This window comes from Simochromis diagramma, unplaced genomic scaffold (assembly GCF_900408965.1).
Source record: "Simochromis diagramma unplaced genomic scaffold, fSimDia1.1 OVJJ01000343.1, whole genome shotgun sequence".
Classification (NCBI taxonomy): domain Eukaryota; kingdom Metazoa; phylum Chordata; class Actinopteri; order Cichliformes; family Cichlidae; genus Simochromis; species Simochromis diagramma.
This window is the reverse complement of record NW_024386831.1, coordinates 12,717,003-12,723,287: the sequence shown is the minus strand read 5'-3', so window position 1 is coordinate 12,723,287 and position 6,285 is coordinate 12,717,003. Positions and strand designations below refer to the sequence as shown.

At 41.7% G+C, this 6,285-nt stretch overlaps 1 protein-coding gene and 2 long non-coding RNA genes across 12 annotated transcripts in view; 2 read left to right on the top strand and 1 right to left on the bottom strand.

Annotated features, from left to right (window-relative positions):
- Positions 1 to 2,268, bottom strand: part of LOC120731123 — a 25,783-nt gene extending 23,515 nt beyond the window's left edge. The window contains exon 1 of the long non-coding RNA XR_005695294.1: positions 2,074 to 2,268. This is a non-coding gene — a long non-coding RNA (uncharacterized LOC120731123). The remainder of the gene's footprint in view (positions 1 to 2,073) is intronic.
- The window catches only part of dip2a (disco-interacting protein 2 homolog A), an 89,604-nt gene that overhangs the window by 29,065 nt on the left and 54,254 nt on the right, over positions 1 to 6,285 (top strand). The gene's annotated exons all lie outside the window — the stretch shown is intronic.
- Positions 1 to 6,285, top strand: part of LOC120731122 — a 21,122-nt gene extending 14,837 nt beyond the window's left edge. The window contains exon 2 of the long non-coding RNA XR_005695293.1: positions 22 to 6,285. This is a non-coding gene — a long non-coding RNA (uncharacterized LOC120731122). The remainder of the gene's footprint in view (positions 1 to 21) is intronic.

Here is a 6,285-nt window from a genome sequence, read left to right as displayed (position 1 = left end):
TGTGTGTGTGTGTGTGGAAAGGAGAGACAGACAGACAGAGATAGCCAGTGGGGCAGGTGTCAGGTGGACTGGCAGGTGGCAGCTGGAAAACTGGAGGATTTCCTCTTTAGTAACGGCTGATTAACTCCTACACCCTGCACCGTCAGTTCACACAGACTATAGATTTCAAACCAGCTGCACAATTAACCTTGTTACTCCTTCTTTTTGCTTTTGGAAGTTAACAGCTATGCTAAAATATTACAGGCCAAGTGCATGAAGATTGCATTTAAAATCAGGGTGTCAGCTTTGCTCACTGGGTTGAACAGACGACCCATATGCCGCAAAGCTAATGCAGAGGCTTTCCTGTCGTCGCTCCAATGTCCTATCACAATAAAGGCTGAAAGCATTTATTAAAAAAAATAATACTGAGGGAAAAAAAATATGAAGGTATAAAGACTCTGTTTAAAATTGGTTGAGTGATGTTGAGACAGAAATGTTGAAGATAAGCGAGCAAACTGTTATCTGTAAAGCTACAGTTAATTGTTCAGATGACTGTGACGTCTGTAAAATTTAAAGCTGGTATTTAAAATTGTCCTTGACGCAGAAAAACAAGTCAGAATATACATTTTTATTTTAGAGAATAGTTGATGGTAATGCTTCATCTCTAGCTGACTTCATGCGTCTGCTGTAATTGCTGTGTAGGCTTGGAAAGAAAGTGAGATAAACAAGGAAGAAAAGATCTGGAAAAAAAAGCCCTACCCATTCCTGCGATTTCTCTGCATTTAGACATGGGGGTCATTTGTCAAGCAGCAGAGGCGAGGCTGACAGACAATAAAACTGTGAAGGAAAAAGAAGTAATCAGGGGTTTAAATAAGCTTTAAGAGAGAAACGAGGGGTGGAAAATGGCTTAGTTGTTTGTTTTCCATGTCAAACCTGTCAAAGGGGGATTGCCCCTGTTGGGAAAAGATGCCCACATCATTAAAGAACAGACGCATTCTCTACAACTTACGCTCCATCTCTGTTGTGCCCTTCGCCTCCCTTTTTTACTAGCTAATTTTGATTGTCTGTCAAGTGACAGCATGCAGGAGGTAGCAATTCAGGCACTAATGTGATGTTATTTAGTTCCAGATTAGCTTCATCTCCTGGTGTGCACAAAAAGCTCCCTACCATTCTGTTCATCTTCCCTTTATCTGTAGTGTTTACCACATGACACATGCTTTCTCCCTTTCTTTTCTTCTTGCGTTGACCCCCAGTCAGTCAGGGTCACTTGACCTCCCGTCACCCCCACAGATTAGTTGCGTTTGTTCTTACACTCCATTAAACTTCCATGAACGCTTGAGAAGGCCAGGAAGTCAAGGGCCCAGCTGTGTCATCTGTAGCCTCATCTTCAGATTGTCTTCGGCATTCTGCTTCAGGTCACAACTGCTTTTTGTCCTTAAAATCAGAACAGGGAGCCTAAATGTGGACACAATGGATAAAAAAAAAAAACGATGAAAAACTGCAACAGTGAGCCTGAGTCTTGTTGGTAAACTCACTTAATGCAGAGGCAACTCTCATAGAACTCTCATAGATCGCGTTGCAGATATGATGCGTGTGTCAATAAAATTAAACGTAAAGTGCGTATCACTACAGTTTCAGACCTAGTGAGATGAGAAAACAGATGAAATTGACAGAGAGACGAACTCTGTGTTTTGCTTCTCCCTCTGTGTCCTCCGTTATTCTTATTGCTACTCTGAGATGTGACAGATCGTCGAACTCAAAGTGACATTTGACAGCGCAACACAACATTGCAGGTTTCCTCTTGCTGCCTCTCACCACCTCTGTTTCCTTTCCTTTTTTTCTTCTTTTCCTCTGAGAATTTACTATGCAGACAGACACACACTCTGGATCTGCTCTGCCAGCCTTGTGAAACAAGGGTCTGATTGGATGATGCCAGGCTGTCGTTCCTCTGCTCTCCTTAAATCAATCTTTCCAGCAGCTGCTCTCGCTCTAGCCTCCGTGCTCCTTTCCCTTGATGGCTTTTTATTTCTTTCTTTTCTGACCCGCCTGACCAGTTGAACAAGTTTGGCCGGGTGTTTGTAGCAGCATGTCGACCTTTCGCTTTCCCTCTATGCTTTACTGTACGTTACGGAGAAGAGTGATGGAGATTTGGTCATAAAATGTTGGTGCAAATTTGCAAAACCAAACCTCCATGCAGCGAAGTGAACAGTGTATCTGTAAAAATATCACATCTGGATGAATCACTAGTAAGGAATGCAATAATCAGGTAAGGTTTCTTGCTGATTGTTGACAGATTTACAGATCCTTTAGACAAATTTACATTCCACTTCAAGCGCTCTAACGTGCAGAGCATAAAAGGGAACTTGGACTATGATAGAAAGCATTCTTTAAAACCACAGTATAGAGTTCAGGATCTTGCCCAAGGACATGTTGACATGTTGAGTGTAGGGGCCAGACATTGAGCCTACCTGCTCTACCAGCTTGATCTTCAATTACCAGCTGGAGACCTTGTTTACCTTTTTTGCTTTTTTGGTGCCTTTTTTCCTCTTTTGACGGTTTGAAGAAGTCACATGAGATCTGATTTGCCAAAAATTAAATTTGGGCCAGTTCCATACAATCGTGTGAAAAAGAAAGTAACCTCACTTTCAGCTTTCCATTGGGACCCAGGTTCTGTGGCTGCAAAATGAGCCCAAATCATCGTTCTTCCACCACCGTGCTTAACAGTTGGATGAGGTGTTTATGCTGTGTTTGGTTTTTACCAAATGCAGAACTGTGCATTATAGCCAAACATCTCCACTTTGGTCTTGCCTGTTCAAAACACATTGTTCCAGAAAACTTGTGCTTCGTTCAGACGCTACTTTGCAAACCTAAGTCATGCCACTATGTTGTGTTTTGGGAAAAAGGCCTTTTCCTCACAACCCTTTCAAACAAGCCACGCTTGTTCAGTCCTTTTCTAATAGCACATCATGAACTTTTAGCATGCTTACTGGGGCCTGGAGAGTCCGAGATGAAGCTCTCGAGTTTTTTGCCGTTTCTCTGAGCGTAGCTCGGCACGACCTGGTGGCGAATTTGCTAAGACCATCCACTCCTGTGTGGATTGCAACCATCTTGAAGTTTTCCACTTGTGAACTGTTTTTCTAACTATACAGTATATTGGACTTTTGAAATGGTTTGAAATGGCCTTGTAGCCCTTCCCAAATTCATGTGTGTCGCATTTGCTTCTCTAATATCGGCATTATGTTAACCACATCTGAATGCTCCAAATCTCAAGCTAGTGAATCTGTTTTTTGTGGCAGCAACACTTGCTGATAGTCAGATAATCAGGTGTACCTGATATGCAGCAGCTCACTGCTACTTACCCTCTTTTATTGTTTATATACAACTCAACACCTGTGTGGAGATGGGCTGCCTGACCTGAGTGTCTTGTGAAGATGTGCTGACAGATGTAGTTAAAAGCAGCCCTGCGCAACCTGAAATTTGGCTTAAAGTCTGTTTAACTGAAGCCATTCATATCATAATCACTCCACTCCTGTTTCCCAACTACACATCCGCACACGCCTTCACATAGAAGGACCGTGTGACATCTTTAATGATCATTACTGACACTGATCTGTCAGTTCAAAACCGTTACTACAGACATTTATAACATTAAAGAAGAATCCTGAAAAGAAGTCAATCTGAGAATTTTGCAATTCACTCCAAAAAAGCCAGTCAGCAGCTGAAGTGGGAAACATATGACTCAATCATGTGTACACGTACACAGTAGTTTTAAAACAGTTGCAGCTGTGTGGTGGTGAGCATATCTACTCACTAACATAGCAAACATGTAGATAAGGGTCAGAGTTATTATAGCTTTGAGTTTTGTAATTCAGTTTAGTTTCTGTTGTTTAAAAATGTCTTGTTTTAGTTCAGTTTTTAGTACTTTTAGTGTTAGTTTTAGTCTTCCAAGTATTATTCTATTTAGGGCATATCCCAGATATGAGAATTAACTAAATCAGTGTAGGTGGACTCACAGTCTTGTTGACATCCAAAGTCTCAATGAACATGTTCATCAAAGCCTCATCAGGCAAATTGAGATTATACATTTGACCAAATTAACAAATACTATATTCACGCTGTATTTTTTTTTAAATTTCATTTAAATTCCAGTTTTAAACAATTGTTTAATTAGCTTTTTTCCCAAAATGTTCATTTTTCCACACCTAGTTTTGGTTTTTGGTTAAGTTTGAGTCAACTGTAATCACCTGGGTAAGTTATTACTAGTTATTAGTTGTTGGTGACTGGTGTTGTGGCTTGCTGTATAATGAGAATAAGCATAGAAGTTTATCAGTGCTCTGCTGGGAGCAGCAAAGACCTCGAACATGTCGGCAGTTTGTAATGAAGTCAAGTAGAAGTATAACTTAAGAGGGGGGAAAAGGCCTTTTTAAGCCTCTTTTGGAGAAAATCAGCAACATTATTTAACAATTTTTTTTACATATTTGACTGGTGAGAAGTGTTTGCTCAGTGGGAAGATTTGTTTCTAGAAAGATTTTGCTGTGACGATTTCACACCAAACAAACCTTTAGTTGGAATTACCAAAAATTCGGGGTTATATACTTAACATGTAATCTGACGTATTTACCGTTGTGATGGAGTCCTTTTTTCTCCGGTGTCAGTTATAAGGAGTAGATTAAGTGGAGGATGGATGAGTTATTTCAAGCCAAAAACAGAACTCCATGTTGCCAAAGGCTATTGTGTAGGCGTGAATCAATAAAGAGTGGTAAATAGAGTTGGCTGACATGACATATGATGTAGCTGAGAGCCTACCACTTGTGATTTATTCCATTCCCCGATGAGTCATGAAACCGATCAGTTAATCGGCAAAGCTCAGGTGCCTAATCAGAAGAAATGTAATGGTTGGCACGTGAGTGTGCGCCTGTGCGCCTGCGGTAAATGACGTCTGTATATTAAGTATCTGGTATCAGCCCATCTGTTCATCTAGTGAATCAAACCACCTCCCATTTTCACTTATACCGCAGCCCCACAGTCTGCTGTTAAGTGTTTTCAAGTCCAGAAGGTTTGCACCGCGAGCTCCTTCCTGGTTACTTGCAAACACAGCATGTGTTGTCCTTCCCTCCCAGAACTACATACTTTCCTCTCCACGCTGTGCTCGACACCAACAGGAAGGAAAAAAGGAAACAAAGAACCCACTTCCTGTACGTACAGCCAGCATTCTACACAATGGAGCAGGAAGCGCCTGGCAACTGTAAGGAGTGTGAAGGAAAGATAAAGTGCTCTCTCTATCCTATTGACTGCTCTTTCTTTGCCTGCTCCTCCTCTCGTTTCATTTTCCATCACTTCTTTTTATTTGCGCTTGGAGGCCATTAAACGCATCCTATTTCTGTTTCATCCTATTACTATGATTCTCAAGCCAGCCTAGAACAAATCCAGAGTTATATACTGTGGAGAACATTTGCAGACCAGTGTGCTCTGTTTTTTTTTTTGTTAGTTTTTTGTTAATTTAGTTTTCAGTGAAGGCTGAATACTTAAGAAATCCCTGCTACTTTCACCATGGTGACCTTTGCTTGAGACAGACTATGTTGGACAGCAGTGCGCCGTGGACTAGCGCTGCAGATGCTGGAAGCCTTTCTTTAAACAACCACAGCTGAGACACTTACTGGCTGCCAAACTCTAGAAAAATCAAAGAAAGAGGCATTAATGCAGATGGTCAACCAGCTGAATGCCAGAAAACACACTGAAGAATGAATGTTTTCAGTTTTTTCTCTATTTTGTTCTGTTATTTAATAGATCAAACATGGAGACAAACAAAAAAAAAAATCCCCATCATGATTCATCATCTTTCTCTTTCCTTCAGCCGTCCACTCTGCATGATTGCAGCTCTCAGACTCTCCCTCGCCTTTGCTCTAGGGAGGCCGGTCTTTGCTCGGCTCGTAACTTCAAAGTCTGCGCCCCCTCCTGTTTTTCCTGTCGACCCTCTCTTCCTTTATTTGTATTCTCTCTCCCTTATTTCCATTGTTCAATCAATATCTCCCCCTTTCCTGCTCCTTTTCTCTCCCTGTTTTCCTCAGTCTCTCACCACCTTATCTGTTTCTTGCTCCCTCCCTGCCTCCCTCTGTTTTTTTTTTTCTTCCTTTTCCTGACCCTCATCTCTCTTTGAGTGAATCCCACCAGTCCAGAGACATCAAAGGCACGTCTCCCCCTCTTTTACTCAGTCGGGCAGACAGGTTTCATGCCAAGGCCAGGTACCCTCAGGGGAGGATGCAGAACAGCGTGGAAACACACTGCACCATATCTAAGAGAGAGTGT